The sequence below is a fragment of the Triticum dicoccoides genome, chromosome 6A (assembly GCF_002162155.2).
Source record: "Triticum dicoccoides isolate Atlit2015 ecotype Zavitan chromosome 6A, WEW_v2.0, whole genome shotgun sequence".
NCBI lineage: Eukaryota > Viridiplantae > Streptophyta > Magnoliopsida > Poales > Poaceae > Triticum > Triticum dicoccoides.
The window spans coordinates 552429178-552451919 of record NC_041390.1 but is presented as its reverse complement, the minus strand read 5'-3'; positions in this window follow the sequence as shown (position 1 = coordinate 552451919).

The window sequence follows — 22742 nt, the reverse complement described above, 5'->3', positions numbered from 1 at the left end:
AAGGATGAAAGATGAGATTTTCCAGCCGATAATGGATAGATTTGGGAAGAGATGCAATGATTGGAACGAGAGATTTATGTCCAAAGCAGCTAAGGAAGTTCATGTTAAGTCGGTTGCTCAAGGACTGCCAACTTTTGTTATGGGGGTGTTTAAACTGAATCAAAGCTTCTGTGATAGCTATGAGAAAATAATAAGGGATTTTTGGTGGGGGGATAAAGATGATCACCGGAAAAGTGCACTGGATGGCGTGGGAGAATATGACAAAACCAAAAAGAGATGGGGGTATAGGTTTCAGAGATATGCATCTATTTAACCAAGAACTTTTAGCGAGACAAGCATGGAGACTAATACAGAACCCGGACAGTCTATGCGCCAGAGTACTTAAGTCTAAGTACTATCCCAACGGAGAACTTGTGGACACGGTCTTTGCCTCAGATGCCTCCCCAGCCTGGCGTGGGATCGAATTTGGCTTGGAGCTGTTAAAAAAGGACTGATTTGGCGCGTTGGAAATGGAAGGAAAATACAAATCGTAAGAGACCAGTGGATCCCAAGGAGTTCTGGGCTCAAAACGGCTAGCTACATTCGGAGATCAAGGTTAAGATGGGTCAACCAACTGATAGTATCAGATTCCAGAGAGTGGAATACAGACCTCATCAGACAAATCTTCCACTCCTTCGATGCAGACAAAATTTGTAAGATTCGGATCCCGGCGAGAGAAGTGGAAGATTGTATAGCCTGGCACTATGAAAAGACAGGGGTGTTCACTGTAAAAAGCGCTTACAAACTTGCAGACATGCTGAAAAGAAACGGTAGAGAGGGTCCATCAAGCTCAACTAATGAACCAGGAGATAGAAGTGTTTGGGATGTGATATGGAAAGCAAAGATCCCGGAAAGAATTAAGACATTTGGGTGGAGGGTTGCTACTCAGTCTCTTGCAACCAAACACAACACACACAGAAGAACAATTGTGCCTGAGGATATATGCGACATCTGTGGAACTGAACCAGAAGATGAGTTCCACGCTGTCATTACATGCACTCGCAGCAAGGCGCTGCGGAATGCCATGAGGACAGCCTGGGAGCTGCGAAAAGAGCAAGATTTTAGTAAAACAGGGAAAGACTGGTTGCAATGTGTGCTCATCCCACTTCCAGATCATGTCAGGAATAGAACACTAATGATTCTATGAAAAGCTTGGCAACTTAGGAATAATGTTATTCATGGAGATGGAAAGGATACAGTGACAGGGGCCATGAGACAGCTCGTAAAGCTGGATGAAGACCTGGATGTAGCCGCAAGTGGCGATGAGAAGACAGGAGACAAAGGGAGTCTGTCAGTGTATGCAGAGAGGATTTGCAAACCAGCCGGGTCTGAAACAAACCAATGGACACCCCCACCAAGGCAGTCAGCAAAACTGAATTCTGATGCAGCATTTTTACCAGAGTTTGCAAGAGCTTGGGGTGGAGCAGTCGCCCGGGATCACAAAGGAACCCCATTCCTATCTGTGGGCTGCCAGCTACATCAGTGTAGGACGGTGGAGGAAGCTGAAGCCACGGCTGTTCTACTGGGCCTAGATGAAATGAGCAAGTATTTTTATGGGCATCTAATAGTAGAGACAGACTGTGCTACTGTAGGACATGAACTACAAAGAGAAGGAAGGAGCAGATTGTCGTGGTTCTAAGCCTGACAGTAGAGTGGGGGGTAGGTATGGAGAGGCAAGGTCCTAGCTATGGAGAGGTTGTAAGCACAAAGGATGTACGAGTTCAGGCCCTTCTCGGAAGAAGTAACAGCCCTACGTCTCGGAGCCCGGAGGCGGTCGAGTGGATTATGAATGTGTGAATTACAAGGTGCCGAACCCCTCTGCCTGTGGAGGGGGGTGGCTTATATAGAGTGCGCCAGGACCCCAGCCAGCCCATGTAGGAGAGGGTTTAAGTTGAGTTAAGTCTGGGGCGTTACTGGTAACGCCCCACATAAAGGCCTTTACTATCATAAAGTCTACTTGATTACAGGCCGTTGCAGTGCAGAGTGCCTCTTGACCTCCTGGTGGTCGAGTGAGTCTTCGTGGTCGAGTCCCTCAGACCAGTCGAGTGAATCCTCGTTGGTCGACTGGAAGGCGACCTCTTCTAAGGATGTCTTGGGGTAAGTTACTTGGATCAGGTCCATGACCCTACCCTAGGTACATAACCCCATCATTAGCCCCCGAATGGATTGAGGCTTCGAGTGAAGGAGTTGATGTCGTTTCCGATTAATCTTTGTGCTCCGGTTGTGCGCTGTTCTGGACCAAAGAATTCCTTTGTCGACAGGAAACAACTTGCCTTCAGTCGACTTGATCCATTCTGTTTTTGCGTCGAGTGATCTTTCAGGTTTCGACGATCTCCGAGCGACGGATCGCCGAAAACACCGCGCCTGACAGACTGATTTGTTGCTCGCGGATTTCGCGGGATGCGAAATTTTGGGGCGCGCGCGAAGCGGGGCGGACCGCGGCGTTCGGATGGGACGGGGCATGGACGCCTCGATCTCCGCGCCGCCTTTTTCGCCACGTATCCCGTCTGCATAACTGTTCCAGATATGATTAGATCGACCGGGCCCACCTGTCATCCACTCGGAAGGGACCTTATAAATGTGCCCGGCGAGGATTTCTGTGCTGCGCCTTAGCATTCTCCCTCTCTCTCTCTGCTTCCTTCCTCCCTGCTCAGCGTGCTCGCTCTCGCCCCCGCACCACTTCCCTTCGCGCATCTCGCCGGCGACCATGGCCAAGGAGAAGACGGTGGCGCTGGAGCGTGCAAAGAAGGCGTCGGCGTCGGAGAAGGCGAAAGGAAGGTCCACCAGCCGCGGAGGGTCCTCGTCCAGATCCGGCCTGCCGAAGGGCTGGGTCCAAGGAGACTGGATCCAGTCGACTATCACGGAGAACGACCTCCTCGACATGGCCAACGAGGGCTTGATCCCCCACGGAGCTGCGAGGCTTCCGGGGAAGGAGTGGCAGCCCCAGCCAGAAGAGGGTGAGTGTGTGCTTTTGGCCACCCATGTTGATCGTGGGTTTTCCTTGCCACCGAGTGTTTTCTTTCGTGGCTTTTTGAACTTATTCGGAGCGCAGCTCCACCACTTTACCCCAAACTCCATTGCCTATCTTGCCGCGTTCGTGTCCATGTGTGAGGGTTTCTTGGGCTGTCGACCGCACTGGGGTTTGTTCAAACATATATTCACGTGTCGATCTCAGACCGTGAAAAAGGCGAGCCCAGGTGATGAAAAAACCCGAGTCGTCCAAATGTGCGGAGGCCTGGGGATTCAGGTGAGGAATAAGAGCACCTTCCCGCCCATGACCTTTCCCGAGTCCGTCAGAGGCTGGCAGTCGACTTGGTTCTACTGCCAGGTCCAGTCGACGCCAGGGCAGTCGAGTGGACTCCCTCCGTTCACCATGGACCGAGTGCGCAAGCCTTCCCCTCTGAAGCTGATTCCGGAGGAGAAAGCTGACGTGAAGATGTTGATGGAGCGCGTGGTGCAGTTGGTTCGGGAGGGAGTGACGGGCATGGATCTCCTGGAGGTCTTCCTCAGGCGTCGCATCCAGCCCCTCCAGTTCAGGAGCCACTGCATGTGGTTGTACTGTGGGACCGAAGACGAGACTAGAGTCCATCCAGAAGCAGTCGACGATGTCACTCTGGAAAGATGGATGGCAGCCGTCACCGGAAACAAGGACAACCCACGCGGAGCCAGAAGGATTCCTCCACTCGACCACAACAGTGATCCAAATAAGGTACACTTGCCCTGCTCTCCACTGCATTCTTGTCGCATTCATCTCTGTCTAATCTGCCGACTGGTCGACTGATCATTGTCTTGATATCTGCTAGGCCCTCACTGAGCTGTACTCGATGCCCAATGGGGCACAAACTCCGACTGAGGAGGGTGAGGCGAGTGGGGGCGAGAGCCAAGACGAGGAGGAATGGGACTCGGACGTTGCAGGGGACGACGACGACGATGATGATGACGACGGCGATGATGATGACGCCGAAGACGAGGAGGAAGAGGAGGAGGTCGTGCCACCGCGCTCGGAAAGGCGGTCGAAGCTCGTCCACGACCCTTCGACTGAACGTGGCAAGGGGGTTGCGACGCAGTCGACCAAGCGCCCTAGGACCACTTCTCCAGCGCCGACTGAAAAGGCGCCGAAGCATCCTAGGGGGGCTCCGCCAAAGCCGACCAAGCTCCTGCCGAAGATGAAGGTGTCCATCCCCACCATATCAGGGTAATTGTGCTGCTCATATTTTCTTATTCTGTGCAAACTTTATCTCTGGTCGACGCTGGAGTTAGTCGACCGATCCTTTGGAGTTGCAGTGCTGCTACTTCTGAGACCTCGGCCCGGGCTGAAGACCACGAGATGGAGGATGCAGCAACTTCGAACCCAGGTACTGTATTCTTAACATCGTTCTTAGTCGACTGACTCGCGATCTCTGATCCTGATTCTTCTCCGCAGCTCCACCCAATACTGTTATCAATCTCCCTGATGATGACGAGGATGAAGAAACACTGGCACGCAGGAGGAGTCGGAGAGCGTCCGCCAGTAAGGTGCCTCAGGATGTGACGGCGCCTGAGATTCTGACTGTGGAAGAAGAGAACATCACTCGACACACGGTGTCCTTCGCAAATCCACTGACGAGTGCTCAGCGGCCCTCCCTCTTCACGACACACCACGTCCCAGAGGACCAAGCTGGCGCAGCGAAGGAGGCAATACGCCAGGCGGGACTCATGATGGAGCAGCTGAAGACTATCCGGGACGCGAGCCAGGCAGCTTATGACGCCAGCTCTGCCCTCCAAATCAATGTCCAGGTCAGTCGACCGCTGTTTGTTCTGTTGGATATGCTACCAAAAACTTTTCTTTTCCGGAATTTATAGTAATCACCCACTGGGTGTGTCGAATAACTCCGTGTTAGCGGGGGCACGCTGAGTGCACCCGCTGGGTGTAGTCCCCAAGGCTAAGGTCGACTGCTGGCAGTCGGCCTTAGGCTTTATAATGTCAATCTTTCTGTCAGTCGACTGGTCGACTGGATTTCACAAACCGGTGGGGGCACGCTGAGTGCACCCACTGGGTGTAGTCCCCAAGGCTAAGGTCGACTGCTGGCAGTCGGCCTTAGGCTTTATAATGTCAATCTTTCTGTCAGTCGACTGGTCGACTGGATTTCACAAACCGGTGGGGGCACGCTGAGTGCACCCACTGGGTGTAGTCCCCGGGACTGTGGTCGACTGCTTGCAGTTGATCACAGTCTTAGAGAATGCATCTCGCACATTTTTTTTTGAGGTCGACTGGTCGACTTTGTCTTCAACAGGATTAGTGGGGGCACGCTGAGTGCACCCACTGGGTGTAGTCCCCGAGACTACGGTCGAATGCTTGTATTTGGCTGTAGTCTTAGAAACGTGTGTTTATCCCTTTTTCACTCGGAAGTGAATTATATTTGACATTTAGTCGATTGGTTCTTCACAGAACTCCTGCGATCTTGTGGCTCGCTACTCAGAGCTGGAACAAAAACATACTCAAGTCGAGCTGAGCTTGAAGCTGGTTCAGGAGAAGCTGACAAAGGCAAAGGAGGAGACCGAAGGTATGTTTGGTGAGACCTTGACGACTGCTTTTCCCCTTGCTTGTTTCAGCATCTGATCTTGTTGTAACTTGCAGGTAAGGTAAGGGAGGCCCAGCAGAAGAAAGACCTTGAGCTAGCTGAGAAGATCAAGCTTGCTGACGAGAAGTTAGCTTCAGTTACCAAGCTCGAACAAGACAATACCAATCTGAAAGCTGCTCTTGGGATTGCCAACAAGGAGGTCAGTCGACTGAAAACTGACAAAGCTGCCCTGACCGACCAAGTCAACAAATTGACTGAGAAGAAAACTGAACTGGAGGCCTTCCTGAGTGGCCTTGCCAAAAAGTTGTTCCTTATGCTTGAAGGTAGACCTCCATGTTTGGCAAATATTTCCGATTGTGGCTTTTTCCATTCGACTATCTCCTTGACTTAGTGAACACCCTTGCAGAATTTTGTCAAAACTTTGAAGAAGAAACCAGCCGACTGGAGCCAAACCTTGACCCCGTCAATTCTCCGGTGAACGACGAAGTTGCCATGGATGTTTTCCGACTGGAGTCTCGTGTTGCAGCTGTCGTGGACTATCTCGCAAGGCTGAAGGCCGCCACATCTCGCATCGACTCGACGCTCTGGCCTGAGGAGACACTTCAGAATGACCTTGAGTCGCTGATGGCCCGCTTGAACACGATCCCTGGTCGAGTGCAGGAGTGGAAGAAGTCCTCGGCTCGGTGTGGTGCAGATGTCGCTCTGTGTCTGGCCCGAGTCCACTGCAAAGATGCGCGAGAAGAGAAGCTGGCGGCCCTTCGGGTGGCCAATACCAAGAAGCACGACTTCAGATCCTTTATGGAAACTTTCCTTGCAGCTGCCACTCGGATCGCCGACGGGATTGACCTTGATGAATTTGTTGCACCTTCCAGCCCTCCACAGGAGGGGTAAAAAACTTCTTCCGGCTCGATGCTTTAAATTTGCCTCGGTATGCCGAGTGAAATTGTAACCGACAAACCTTAACAGGCTTGACGCCTGAGCACTTTCGGTTCCTTTAGATGTCGATTCAAGCTTGGATTTGGTGCTTGAATACGATTGCCTTCGGCTCGGAATGTATTTTGCAGGTTCAAGGCAAGGTGCCTGTGCTGCAATCGATTTATTCTTTAATCCACTTAGACGAGCACTGGGCTGCAGCTAAGCCCCCGAGTGAGAGGGTTGCTCTTCACTCGGTAGGATTTTCATAACTTAGGCGAGCACGAGGCTGCAGCTAAGCCTCCGAGTGGAAGGCTGGCTTACCACTCGGTAGGATTTTCACAACTTAGGCGAGTGCTTGGACTGCAGCTAAGCCCCCGAGTGAGAGGGTTGCTCTTCACTCGGTAGGATTTTTATAACTTAGGCGAGTGCTTGGACTGCAGCTAAGCCCCCGAGTGAGAGGGTTGCTCTTCACTCGGTAGGATTTTTATAACTTAGGCGAGCACGAGGCTGCAGCTAAGCCTCCGAGTGGAAGGCTGGCTTACCACTCGGTAGGATTTTGATAACTTAGGCGAAACGGATTCGCAGCTAAGCCTCCGAGTGGGAGTCTGGCTCACCACTCGGTAGGATTTTGATAACTTAGGCGAAACGGATTCGCGGCTAAGCCTCCGAGTGGGAGTCTGGCTCACCACTCGGTAGGATTTTTACAAACTTAGGCGAAACGGATTCGCAGCTAAGTCACCCACTGAGGGGAATTTCATTGGACAAAAAATAAAAAGTGACAGATATTATGGAGGAACTATGACGCTTATTATTTTGAGGTCCATGAACTACAGAAGTATTTTATTGCAACTCATCCGAGTGATAAAGCTTAAGTGTAAAACGGGCGGAGTAGCTCCGCGTTCCAAGCTCGGGGCTCGTCGATATTATGCTTGACGTTGTAAATACGGTACGCCCCGTTGTGGAGAACCTTGGTGACGATGAAGGGGCCTTCCCAAGAAGGAGCAAGCTTGTGTGGTTTGTGCTGATCCACTCGGAGAACCAAATCCCCTTCCTGGAAGGCTCGACCTCTCACGTTTCGGGCGTGGAAACGCCGCAGATCTTGTTGGTAGATGGTCGACCGGATTAGAGCCATCTCCCTTTCTTCCTCTAAAAGGTCGACTGCGTCCTGCCGCGCTTGTTCAGCTTCTGCTTCGTTGTAGATTTCAACTCGAGGAGCATTGTGGAGAAGATCACTCGGCAAGACCGCTTCAGCTCCATAGACCAAGAAGAATGGAGTTCTTCCGGTCGACCGATTAGGCGTGGTCCGCAGTCCCCAGAGTACAGATGGAAGTTCGTCGACCCAAGCTCCAGCCGCGTGTTTGAGATCACGCATCAGTCGAGGCTTCAGTCCCTTGAGAATCAGTCCATTAGCTCGCTCTGCTTGTCCATTCGACTGCGGATGGGCGACTGATGCGTAGTCGACCCGTGTGCCCTGGGAGTCGCAGAAAGCTCTGAATTCCTCTGAGTCAAAGTTCGACCCATTATCCGTAATGATGCTGTGCGGGACTCCATATCTGAATATTAGTTCCCTGATGAAGCTAACAGCAGTACCGGTGTCAAGGCTCTTGATTGGTTTAGCGTCGATCCACTTGGTGAACTTGTCGACTGCCACCAGTAAATGCGTGAAGCCACTTCGTCCTGTTCTCAAAGGACCGATCATGTCCAGCCCCCAAACTGCAAAAGGCCAGACGAGCGGGATGGTCTTCAAAGCTGACGCAGGCTTGTGCGACATATTCGAGTAGAACTGACATCCCTCGCACTTATCTACTATCTCTTTTGCCATCTCATTCGCCTTGGGCCAGTAAAATCCGGCTCGGTATGCTTTGGCCACGATGGTCCGAGAGGACGCGTGATGACCGCAGGTCCCCGAGTGAAAAATCAAGCAGCTGATGATCTAGCAAAGATAGGTTCCAAGAGAGAAGCCATTCCGAACTGTCGTGGTTCTAAGCCTGACAGTAGAGTGGGGGGTATATGATGGAGCTCCAACCCCTCGAACTTCTTCTCCAGCTTCCTCACTGCACTGCAGTATCCAGTCATGGCTGGGCTTCTCACGTCCCACTCTTTCATCACCTGATTGACCACTAAATCCGAGTCGCCATAGACCATTAGGCGACGGACGCCGAGTGAAATGGCCATGCGCAACCCATATAGGAGGGCCTCATATTCTGCCTCATTGTTGGAGGAATCAAAGTGAATCTGGAGCACATATCTGAGCTTATCTCCTCTGGGGGAAACCAGGACAACCCCAGCACCGGAACCATTCAACATCTTAGAGCCATCGAAAAACATGGTCCAATGCTCCAATTGAACTTCAGTCGGCTGCTGTTGTTCAATCCACTCGGCGAGGAAATCTGCTATCGCCTGGGACTTAATGGCTTTCTTTGCCTCAAACTTGATATCAAGGGGAAGAAGTTCAATCGCCCATTTGGCCACTCGACCAGTTGCGTCTCTGTTGTGCAAAATCTCTGATAGTGGAGCGTCGCTGACGACTGTGATGGAATGGTCAGAGAAATAATGAGCAACCTTCTTTGTGGTCATGTATATTCCATACACAAGCTTCTGATAATGAGGATATCTCTGCTTGGATGGAGTCAAGACTTCAGACAAATAATACACTGGGCGCTGAACTTTGAGAGCTTTTCCTTCTTCTTCCCGCTCGACCGTTAGCACAGTACTGACAACTTGTCCTGTGGCTGCGATGTAGAGCAACAGAGGCTCTTTGCTGATTGGAGCAGCAAGCACCGGCTGGGTGGAGAGCAGAGCTTTTAGCTCGGCAAACGCTGCATCAGCTTCTGGAGTCCACTCGAACTTGTCAGCCTTCTTCATCAGTCGGTAAAGAGGCAGTGCCTTTTCACCGAGTCGTGAGATGAATCGACTTAATGCGGCCAAGCATCCGGTAAGCTTCTGGACATCGTGCACTCGCACAGGGCGTTTCATTCGGAGAATAGTGCCAATCTTCTCTGGGTTAGCGTCGATTCCCCATTCGGAAACGAGAAAACCGAGTAACTTGCCACCAGGAACTCCAAATGTGCACTTTGATGGATTGAGCTTGATATCATAACTTCTGAGGTTGGCAAATGTTTCGGCGAGGTCAGCGAGCAGGTCGGAACCTTTTCGTGACTTGACAACAATATCATCCATATAAGCTTCCACATTCCGACTGATTTGGGTGAGTAGACACTTCTGAATCATTCGCATAAATGTGGCTCCGGCATTCTTGAGGCCGAATGGCATGGTGATATAGCAGAAGCACCCGAATGGAGTGATGAAAGCTGTTTTTACCTCATCGGGCCCGTACAGACGGATCTGGTGGTACCCGGAGTAAGCATCTAAAAAAGACAACCTCTCGCATCCCGCGGTCGAGTCAACAATTTGATCTATGCGAGGGAGAGGAAAGTGATCTTTTGGGCAGGCCCGGTTGATGTGCTTGAAATCAATGCACATTCGGAGCGACTTGTCCTTCTTAGGAACCATGACGACATTAGCGAGCCACTCGGAGTGGTATATCTCTCGGATAAATCCTGCCGCCAACAGTCGAGCCACTTCTTCACCGATGGCCTTTCTCTTCTGGACGGCGGACCGTCGAAGATGCTCTTTGACTGGCTTTGCAGACGAGTCGACTCTTAGGCGATGCTCAGCCAGTCCCCTGGGAACACCTGGCATGTCAGCGGGCTTCCATGCAAAAATGTCCCAGTTCTCACGGAGGAACTGGATGAGCGCTTCTTCCTATTTTGGGTCGAGTGTTGTGGAGATGCGGGTCGGAGCTGCTTCGGGGTCGGTCGGGTGAATGTGAACAGGCTTCGTCTCACCGGACGACTGGAATGCAGACTCTGTGGCGGGCTTCTTGGATCGCAGCAAGTCACTCGGATCTGCGTTTTGCTTGTATTCTTCGAACTCGACCGCTGTCACTTGGGAATCGGCAATCTTGGAGCCCTTCTGAAAGCACTCCTCTGCCTTTTTCCTATCACCGGTGACAGTGATCACACCTTTGGGACCGGGCATCTTCAATTTGAGGTACACGTAACATGGTCGAGCCATGAACCGTGCATAGGCCGGCCTCCCCAAAATGGCATGATATGCACTTTGAAAATCCACGACCTCAAATGTCAACTTTTCTTTGCGAAAATGCTTCGAATCACCAAACACTACGTCCAAAGCTATTTGGCCGAGTGACTCGGCCTTCTTCCCTGGTATAACTCCATGGAAGCTCATGTTACTAGTGCTCAGTCGGGACATCAGAATGCCCATACCTTTCAATGTGTCTGCATACAATAAGTTCAGCCCACTTCCACCATCCATCAGCACCTTTGTCAGTCGAGTGCCTTCGACAACTGGATCGACCACCAAAGCTTGCCTCCCGGGGGTGGCAATATGAGTCGGGTGATCAGATTGGTCGAATGTGATGGGTGTTTGAGACCACTTCAGATAATTTGCCTTTGCTGGGGCAACCATGTTCACCTCTCGGTTAATCACTTTCAGTCGACTTCTGCTTTCCACATCTGCAAAGATCATCAGAGTGGAGTTGATATGCGGATATCCTCCCTCACTGTCCTCTTTGTCTTCGGCCTTGTCCGACTCCTTCTCCTTGTCCTTAGACTGTTTTCCCTGAAACTGCTGGATCAGGAGTCGACATTGGCGAGTGGTGTGCTTTGGGTAAATGATATTCCCCTCTTCATCTTTCTTCGTGTGAATGTTATACGGCATATCCATCGCGTCGTTCCCTTCTTTATCCTTTACCTTCTTGGGGTTCCAGGATCCTTTTGGTTTCCCCTTAAACTTTCCTTGAGTCACGGCCAGAGCCTCTCCAGGAGCTGCCGGTTCAGCCTTCCGCTTCTGTTTCCGACTGGTGTTTCGTTTTTCCGACTGACTCGGCTTGTGCTTGCCGCTTCGGAGTCGGTCTTCTTCTTCGCCGTTGGCGTACTTGGTAGCAATCTCCATCATCCGACTCAAGGTCATGTCACCGGTTCGACCAAATTTCAAACTCAGTTCTCTGTTCTTGACGCCGTCTTTGAAGGCGCATACTGCCTGATGATCAGAGACATTTTCCACAGTGTGGTGCAAAGTGATCCACCTCTGAATATACTCTCTGAGAGTCTCATTAGTTTTCTGCACGCAGACTTGCAACTCTGTCAATCCCGCTGGTCGCTTGCAAGTCCCTTCAAACGTTCTGACGAACACTCGGGACAGATCTTCCCAAGTGTAAATGCTGCTAGGAGGTAATTGAGTCAACCATGCCCTGGCAGAACCTTCCAACATGAGGGGCAAATGCTTCATGGCCACCTCGTCGTTCCCACCACCGATCTGAACTGCCACTCGGTAGTCTTCAAGCCAAGTTTCAGGCTTAGACTCACCAGTGAACTTGCTGACTCCTGTTGCCAACCTGAAATTGGGCGGGATAACTGCGGCTCTGATAGCTCTGCTGAAACATTCAGGACCAGAAACATGTACTCGACTGCTCGTGGGTACATCTCTGTCGAGTGCGCCTCGATGGGCTCTGTTCCGGTCGACCAACCCTTGCACGATAATGGATCGCGCGTCGAAGCCTGGCTCTCTGGGGTCAACTGGAACCCTACGCCCTGTACTGTACTGACGCCTATCATCTGGCTGCCGAGGAGCGTAAGACCTACCCCTCGGAGGGGAATAGGGCACTCGACGCCTATCATCTCGGTCGAGTCTGTCGCCATATTGATCTCGCCGATTCTCACGCCCTTCGCGCCGCGGAGGCGATCTGGGGCTGTGAGCCGACTGAACCGTATTCACAGTGACAGATCGACTGTGAATTCTGTTGCGCGACTGGGACACGGCTGAATTCTGATCTCCTGCTGCCCGGAGCAGATCCCTGATCTGCAGCAAACCTCTGCCAGCTTCCGACTGCGAAGGCTGAATGGACTCTGCTATACGGGTCGCAGCTGCTAAATTCTGAATTGGGGTTCGATATACCTGAGTCGGCGGGAAGAGTTGACGTCGACTGGTGTCGGGAACTCGTTGCCGCGCGCGCTCGTCGAGTGCTCGCTGAAGGTTCTCCAGTCGAGTGCGCTCGGCCAAATTGGCCAGACGCGCCTCCTCCAAGGCACGAGCCTCGGGGGTTTCTCCTGCGATGGGAATACGCAGGGGATCCTCGTTCCTACGGCGAAGCTCTTCTCTTTGCAGAGAGTCGAGTGGCTCGGGCTGGTACTCTTTGTAGTCTCGTGCAGGGTCGCCGCCGTCACCTGCTCCACCACCACGGGCGAAGCCAGGAGGGCTGTGGGGCCCGTCGACCATCAAGATTTCCGCCGCTGGATCACTGCTCCCGCACTCGGATGCAGTCTCTCCGGAGCCAGTCGACTGATCGAACAAGCCGTAGAGAGATTCGTTGGGCTCGATTGCCGCAACTTGTGTAGTGGCCGATTGGCGAGCCACCGCGTGACTCACCCATCACTGAAGCCTCGACCGGCCTGAGCGCTTGCGCTGGCGGGAGACCGGGAGGGTGGACGATGGAGGAGCCGACCGATACTGGGTCGACGGTTGCCGTAGCAGAACGCCGCGGACACATGCGCGAAAATGCGTCGCACCACGGACGGGGAGCGCGTCTACGTCGAGTGGAGCCTCCTGGAGCCATGCGGAGTCATCGGCGATGAAGGTGAGAGTGCCGAGACGGATCTCTTGACCCTTGACCAAAACTCCAGCAGACACCATGATGAGAGTACTCGGAAGAATCGCAACTTCTCCACAAAATCGCTAAAACACCTGCCCCACGGTGGGCGCCAACTGTCGTGGTTCTAAGCCTGACAGTAGAGTGGGGGGTAGGTATGGAGAGGCAAGGTCCTAGCTATGGAGAGGTTGTAAGCACAAAGGATGTACGAGTTCAGGCCCTTCTCGGAAGAAGTAACAGCCCTACGTCTCGGAGCCCGGAGGCGGTCGAGTGGATTATGAATGTGTGAATTACAAGGTGCCGAACCCCTCTGCCTGTGGAGGGGGGTGGCTTATATAGAGTGCGCCAGGACCCCAGCCAGCCCACGTAGGAGAGGGTTTAAGTTGAGTTAAGTCTGGGGCGTTACTGGTAACGCCCCACATAAAGGCCTTTACTATCATAAAGTCTACTTGATTACAGGCCGTTGCAGTGCAGAGTGCCTCTTGACCTCCTGGTGGTCGAGTGAGTCTTCGTGGTCGAGTCCCTCAGACCAGTCGAGTGAATCCTCGCTGGTCGACTGGAAGGCGACCTCTTCTAAGGATGTCTTGGGGTAAGTTACTTGGATCAGGTCCATGACCCTACCCTAGGTACATAACCCCATCACAGATCACCCTGGTGTGGAGTAATAACAGACATAAAGGAACGGATGAGACACTTTGCCAGCGTGCAGATTAGCATTGTTACGAGGAATCATAACAAGCTAGCACATGAGATTGCAGCGACGGCTAGAGAACATGGAAACCACTTCTTCCTATCTGAAGTGCATGACAACGTTAGACAAAGAATGTTGTCAGAATGTAACACCACCATTGCATGAATGTATGCTTTGGTTCTCAAAAAAAATAAAAAAAATAATCTTCACTTGGAAAGCAGGGGACACGGTTTAATCTCCTTTACCAGTGGCCATTGGTAAAGGTCACAAAGGTGGCATGAAAAGGGCATCCAGACCTAGAATGTTGGAAGAGTACTATTTTGGCGGGAAAAAGTTGGAAGAGTTGCATTACACGCAGGGGTGGGCCCAAGATTTGTGGGATGGATATTCAAAAATATTTGATGCATAGAAATATGATTAAAGAGTGGGTTTGGCACCACAGTGCTAGCTTTGTCAAAAATGTGAAAGGGTCTTGCAAGGTCTCAGTCGACTAGACTTTAACCAAGTGTCAGTCAAGTGATATAGTATGTAAAACAACAAAAGAAATTTTTGTACGAATCTTCATGCAAAACCAAAGAAAGATAGTATCGACTGAGACATAACGAAGTCTCAGTTGACTGAGACTTAGCAAAACTGAATGTGAAAATACTTTCGCAAAATCTATAAAGAACATACGTCTAAACGTTTTTTCCTCCTCGTAAAAAAATCATTTTTGAGAAAATTAATATGCAATTGTTCGGCAGGTGTTTTGTGCAGGTGTGTGTGCACTTTACAATGGAAATGATCTCACAATCCAGAAACACAGAACAAATTGTCGATGAAAATAAATTAGCGACGATTAATGTGAATTGGAGAGAGTACCCAAAAGAAGTTGCTAGTGGCAGATATTGAACTCATGATCTATTGCCTCGTTCCCTTACGTGAGTCACAACCGACTAGGTACAACTGGATAAGATTGGAGTATCAAATACTAGAACAGTATGTTCTAATATCTTCCATAAAAGTTTGGGTACTCATTTGAATACCCATGAATTGTGGTGGGCCTGCCTCCGGCGTCAGGCCTATCTAAAACATGTATTCTCACCATCTCCACGGATATCTTAAACAATAATAACAACCAGATCAGCTGCTTGATGCTTGATATGATGCGTATCAGTGTTGCAGCCTTTTACCTTTTTGTGGTTAATTATTGTTCTCCTAGTACTTCAAATCAAAGTATCGGCGTATGTGCGTTTTGGATGGTCACCTCAGGTGACGATAAATCATGTAACTACATCAATCTTATGTTACCAGATCCCTGTGAAAACATCGCATGGTACACGCACTGACCAAGTGGGCGGATTAAAAGTTACCAATCTAGTAGTAGTAGTGAAATAATTGGATATTATCTTATCAATCACCCTGGTGTCTGGAATCTGGACTTATCTTAGCCGACTATGTAGCAGTAATCCGATCTTCACTGCACAGCAAGGGTTCGGGATACGGTTTCCTCTTCTCTCACTGGCCACTGGTGGCATGTCAAGAGGATATTCAAACCATGAACGTTGAAATATCTTCTCTCCTTAATACAAAGCACACGCAATTCTCTTACGTGTTTTAATTCAATAAAGCTGGCCATGATGGCCTTTCGTCATTTTTTTCCCGATGTTCTATTTTCCTCTTTCTGCTGTTTTGCAATGAAAATTTAGCATGGTCGACGATTATTCGTAAAGAACCGAGCTGTTTACCCCAGATGGTTTAGTGGAGCTGTTCCCATCAACCGCACAGAACTTTTGTACGTCAGTACTACTATATATACGGACGATTAGTGTACAGCTTTCTATCACACCTATCTAAAACATACCTAAAACATGCATGGATATGGATGTATTGTCACCATCTCTACGGATATCGTAAGGAATAATAGCTATCAGATCAGCTGCTTGCTGCTTGGCGCTTGATATACCTTTGTAGGAATGAGAACTTGTATATATTCCCACCATCTCCACGGATATCTTACAAATAATAGTAACTACCAGACCATCCGCGGGTAAAATAGCTTTTTTTTTTGCGAGGAAATAGCTTTTGTTGTTAGTTAGTGTTCTTCTAGTACTTTTACAAATCAAAGTATCGACGGCCGTACGTTTTGGGTGGTCACCACAGGTGACTCAGCATCGATCTTATGTTACGAGTTCGCTGTAGAATTTATCCATGGTACGCGCACCGCCCAAGTGGGAGAAAAAAAATTAGTTACCAGGGTACTAGACTACTAGTAAAGTAACTGGAGTGCATGGTTATCATACATAATGCCGCGACAGATATTTCATACGATAAAAAGGCGTTAGATTCATATGATCATGACACCTTTTGTGTTGGAATATAGTACTAGCTAATCTATAGTATCTTGCATCATCCCTTTGGGTTCCGAAAGTTTACAGATATTGTTTCAAACGGAAAAGGTGGGTTCACATATGCGGACAAGAATGCAGGCGAGTCATCTTCTTAACAGTGACTGCTGGCTACTGCAGGACATGCATACATGGCACCTTTGATTGATTCATTTATTTATTACTGCACATGACACCTTTTTTTCAGCAAGTGCACCTTTGATTATTATCCATAGACCACTTGATAAATTAAACTCAGGGCTCAAAAAAAATCCAGGGCTCAAAAAACTTGATAAATTAAACTCCCATGAAGGCACCAGAATCTTATTTGGCGCCCGCTGCGCTACTTAATTAAAGGTGTTTCAACAAACGGCCCCGACCACACTGGTAGCTAACTGGGCCGGCCCATGTAGGTATTTTCTTGAATCAATTTCTCATTTCATGTTCATTTTTTGATACCTCTTCTTTATTTTTAGTTTATGATTTTTAATTTCATTTTTATATTTTTTTAACATATCACAATTTTCGATAAGTTTTTTTTTCAAATTTGAAACTTCTTTCAAATTTTGTGAACTTTCTATTTTTCAAATTAACGAAATTTTCTCAAGTCCGTGGTTTTCTATTCGTGAGCTTTTTCAAATTATGAACCTTTTTTCAAATATTTTATGAATTTTTTTTCAAATTCATGAAGTTTTTATTTTTCTTTTGAACGTTTTCCAAATTATGAACTTTCGAAGTCTTGAAATTTTTCCTATGTCATCAAAAAAATTATTCCTTTTTAAAAAAACATTTTTTTCATTTTTATGAACTTTTTATTTTACAAATCTACAATTTTTTTGAACCTATGAATTTTTTTGAATTCCTAATTTTTGCATATTTTTTCTCTCAAAAATTTAACGATCAACTAGTTAATGGTGGACCAGTCAACTATGAACCGAACTATCAAAGAACCGGAAAAACCCACGCATCACGAGCGGGCGCTCGCCTGCTGGTTGGGCTGGCACACAAGCGGCGTCAGCGATGCATTTGCTAAGCAACGCATAAGGCACCAGAGAGGAGGAAAGCAAGCTGATTTGGTTCAGTAAATGTGTGTTTCTACAACCCATTCAATTTTAGGCGCAAAGCAGTGTGCTTAACACGGCCTAGCAGCCCTGTGATCTTTGCATATGCGACCCTGCGACAATAAGACGGTCGCAACCCGCTCTTTCTGCAAGCGATAGACCAAATTTGAAAGCCAAAACTTCAGCCATCAGGACATCCGCACACCAATCTATCTTCACATACCCCAACGATAAAATCTTTCTTTTTCATCTCTTAAGATCGCCCACATCGTACCCCTAAGCATGGTCACAAGAAGCATCAACATTACGTTTAACAAAAACCCACGAGAGGGTGTGACCAATCCACTCTGTTCATGGAAACCTTTGGAGAGAAAGTATTGTAATAAAGTTGGCCTTCAGAGCACGGATCCTGATAGAAATCTGGTGCGCATTTTGGGTTGACTCCTTGTGAACCAACTTGCGCCTTTCCCACCACCAATACCAAGTTGAGATGACAATCATTTCACACACATTCTGATCACCCATAAGACATAAGTCATGTTTTGACAGAAAAAGTAAATATTCTAGCACCGCCTCACCAGCTCGATCAACTTTGCATGCTTTATAAATAATATCATCCATCCCTAGCCGTTCTAAACCTGCCTTGCTCTATTGCAGAGAAATACCATGTAGCATACGTCAAATAAAAAAATTAACCTTTGTCGAACAAGATGATTTCCATATCATACACCAAATATAATTAACTGTGGTTTGTCCCATCCCGTTAGTATGTTGCAATTTGCTTCCATGTTGGTGATCCCATTCAAAAAAATAGGCAGGCCAAACTGAAAACATACCCTTTTCGTGTAGCTCCAAATGACAAAATCGGGCATATCATGTTGCGGAAGTGGGACTACGAGGATCTGTTGTACATCAATAGGCCACATAGTTTGTTTAATCAGATCTTCAACCCATTTGTTTGCAAATAGATAATAGGTGTCCCTCATGGGAGTAATAACTTTCTTGTTGGCACAATTTGGAATCTAGGTGTCTTCCCAAATATTGATATTCTGACCATTTCTCACTCGCCAAATATAATCATGTTGCAGATAATTCATGCCTGCCATAATACTTTGCCATGTAAAAGAGGAGCCCTTTTTAACTTAGTATTCAGCAAATCGCCATCAAGGTAGTACTTTGCCCTCAGAATAGTAGCACATAAAGAGTCAGAATTCTCAAGATGGCGCCGATCCTGTTTAGTCAGCATTGCCAAATTGAACAATGAATATCATGAAAACTCACCCCTCCTTGATTACTTGGGACACATATTTTCGACCAAGCTATCCAATGCATCCTCATTTCATTATCTTCGTTTCCCCACTAGAAATGCGCCATCGCATCAATTATTTATTTGCAATTTTTTTAGCAATTTTAAAGACCGACATTACATAGGTGGGAATGGAGTTAACAACTGATTTGAGGAGAATCTCATTTCCTCCAGCTCATAGTAATTTTCCTCCCAACCACTTATTTTCGTAATGATATGATCGATCAAGTATTGAATGCAATCGGGTTTATCTAGACCCATATTGGCAGGCAAGCCTAAATATCTATCGTTGAGGGCCTCGGACATGATATTCAGAGTGGTACACATTTGTTCTCTAATCTCCACACGCGTATTAGGAATAAAAAAGATGCTAGATTTGTCAACATTGACCATCCGCCCTGAGGCAGCACAGTGCGAACCTAGAACTGATTTCAATATTTCCGCACTGTGCAAATTAGCTTTCATGAGGATTAGTGAGTCTTCAGCAAAGAGAAGATTTATATCAGTTGGTGTGTCTCTGCAAACCTTCACTCCCGAAATATTTCCATTTTCCTCCGCATGTGTCAATAGAACCATCAGGTCCTCAGTGCACAACAAGAAAAGGTAAGGAGACAATGGATCTCCCTGCCTTAACCCCCTAGTATGCTTAAAACTCTCGGTTTCCTCTGCATTAAACCATAATCGGTATTCAACAGTGGAAATTCATTGCATAATAAAATTTACCCAATTCTCACGGAAGCATAATTTCCTCCAGGAAAGGTCACTCAATCCGGTCATAACCTTTGTGCACATCGAGTTTTATAGCACACATGCCCTCTTTGCCTTCTTTCGTTTGCTTGATTGTATGAAAGCACTCATACGCCACGAAAACATTATCCATAATAATCTACCATACACGAAAGCACTCTGGGTCGGACTAATAATATCAAGTAGGAAGATCTTTAAACGAGAGGCCGCTATTTTTGCAATTATTTTATACACCACCTTGCACAAGTTGATCGCCCTAAATTGGGTTACCTTTTTCGGAATGTTAAACTTAGTCATCATGATCATAGTGTCATTCCAGCCAGACGGTATTGTAAAAGTGTTAACCGCTTGCAAAACTTCCTCAACTAGATCGTCCCCTAGCATGGGATAAAATCTCTTATAGAAGATAGTGTGAAGGCCATCTGGCCCTAGGGTTTTTAAATCCCCAATATCAAACAAATCCTTATGAATATCTTCAGCAGTATAAAGAGCAAGGAGGGCATTATTCATCTCAGTAGACACTCTCCTCTGAACAAGTGATAAAACCTCATGGTCAGATTGTGATATTTCTGAGGTGAAAAGCTTAGAAAAATATTCTATGGTGTGATCCTTCAATTCTATATATTGCCGCCATACCCTAGAATCATCAAAAAGTTTCTTAATTTTGTTTCCTTTTTTCCCTAGCTGTGGTCGCATTATGGAAAAAAATATGATCCTCATGCATCAACCAATTTGCTCGACTTCTTTGTAGCCAGAAAATTTCTTCTTGGTCCAAAAGATTCTCAATGAGCACAATAATTTCCTTCTACCGTGAGCGGCCTTTTGTATACTAATCTCCTTTATTCTCTAAGAAGCATATTTCCCTATTTTGGATTTCTTTCCTCGAACCCGGCAGAAGCACCACCTAATCAATAAAGAGAAGAGAACCAAACATTCACAGGTGGTGTTTGGAAACACCTCAGTAAAACCTACTAAAGCCGCAAGTGGAATACTATTCCATGTTGTCCGCTAGTCACATTGACTTTAGTCAGTAAGATGTCTTGGAAGGCCAGGTGTGCATGAGCCATGGAATATGCCTATTATGCCTGAAAGTGCGTTAAGTCGACTAGAGGGGGGGTGAATAGGCGATTTTTATGAATTCTTCACTTTGGAATTTCAGGGTGAGGAAATTCCTGAGTGAAGAACTATTTGCAGCGGAATAAGTACTCAGAAGTAAACATAACAGAACATAAGCATGGTCTTCATGATGAAATGAAAACAAGCACAGAGTACAGAAAGCGTAAACACAGGATAACACAGGATGAAGACAAACAGACTAAAGAAATTGAACTGAGGAAATTGAGAAAGTCTTAAGTCAAAGTCTTCAAATAGCACACACCACAAAAATGAGGAAATGGAAGGGTTGAGGAAATGGAACCAGTTAGCTCGGTGAAGACAATGATTTGGTAGACCAGCTCCAGCTGCTGTGACAGGTGTACGTCTGGTTAGGGCGGCTAGATATTTAAACCTGAGGACACACAGTCCTGGACACCCAGTCCTGAACACGCAGCTCAGGACACTTAGTCCTCACCGTATTTCCCTTGAGCTAAGGTCACACAGACCTCGCCCAATCACTCGTGGTAAGTCTTCAGGTGACTTCCAAACCTTCACAGACTCGGTCACTCGGCGATCCATAATTTCCTCTTGGATGCTCTAGACCATGACGCTTAACTGTTCGGAAGATGCATAGTCTTCAAAGGTAACAAGCATCGGATCCACGCAGGATCAATCTCTTCAATGATGCTCAATCACTTTGGGTTTGTAGGTGTTTGGGTTTGGGCTTTCCTCAGTTGATGATTTTCACTCAAAATCCTCGGAGGATGGGATGCTCTCAAATGACAAGTGTCAATTTCTCTCAGAGCAGCCAACCAGCTAGTGGTTGTAGGGGCGGCTATTTATAGCCTAGGGAACAGCCCGACAAGATAAGACATAAATGCCCTTCAATGATATGACCGTTAGGTGGGTAGATATTTTGGGACAGCTGGCGCATAGCACAGCAACGGTCAGAATTTTGAGTATCAAATTCCTCGGGGCTATCATGTTCCTCACTGTGTAGGCAATCCGCACTGGTGAATTTCTAACTTCTCAGTCAGAACAAATTCCTCACAGACCAGAAGAACTTCGTCTCTGTCACTGACGAAATTGACTGAGTTGTATGAGATTTCCAATGGCTTCACTCGAAGGGATTGGTAGGTGTAGGATTTGAGTTGATAATCACTTGGAAATTTTTCCTTAGTATTTCGTCGACCCCCTTTAATAGTACGGTGTTTCCTATGACTCAAGAAAGAGAAAATGAAACTACGAAAACAAAAGTCTTCACGCTTCATGTTCCTCGAATGAATACCAAGTCTTCAGGATCACACCAATTTCTTCACTTTCAAAGTCTTCAGTCGAAGAACTTCATTTTTAGGGGTCGACTTACTCTGTAAATATCAAACTCCTCATAGACTTATAGACCTGTGTACACTCACAAACGCATCGGTCCCTTAACCTATAAGTCTTCAATACACCAAAATCACTAAGGGGCACTAGATGCACTCACAATCTCCCCCTTTTTGGTGATTGATGACAATATAGGTTAAGTTTTCGACGGGGATAAACATATGAAGTTTAAATACTGATATTGAGGAATTTGATTGCAAGATATAGAAGAACTCCCCCTGAAGATGTGCATAGAGAGGAATTAGCTTTTGAAGCAATGCACACTTTGAAGAGTAGAATCATGGAGATCTCCCCCTATATCTTGTAATCCATACACGCATTTAACATATAATATGAAGAATTTGAAATGCATGATGAAATATGGTGACTGATGTAATTCAGCATGCGTGCATTAACATTAATGAGGAATAAGCATGCAGAAAAACTCAGCAAAAGTATCAGACCGCCATAGAGTTTAAGTTTACAACTCGATCAAATAAAGTCTCAGAAAACAAGAGTTGTAACTTTGCAAAAAAACGCCCATATAGATAGACCCGCTTGAAGACTAACTCAAATCTCTCCCCCTTTGTCATCGAATGACCAAAAGGATCGAAAAATGAGGACTAGCGCCCCTGAAGAATATCAAGTTGATGGAGGAGTGCCAGCGTTGTTGGGGTCGTTTGTTGTGGTAGGGTCTGCCGTAGTGTCGTCCAAGTCTTCATGGTCATCGGTTTCGCGTGATGAAGAATATGAGCTGGCCACCAAGGAAGGAACTTTAGTCTTCTTGAATTTCTTCGCCGGTGGCGGCTGAGACAATTCAAAGTTCTGCTTGAAACCCATTTGCTTCAGATCTTCTTCACCATACAGATGTGGTAAGATAGCCCAGGTGCGACCGAGGACTTCATGGAGGTAGTAATGGTTTTTCT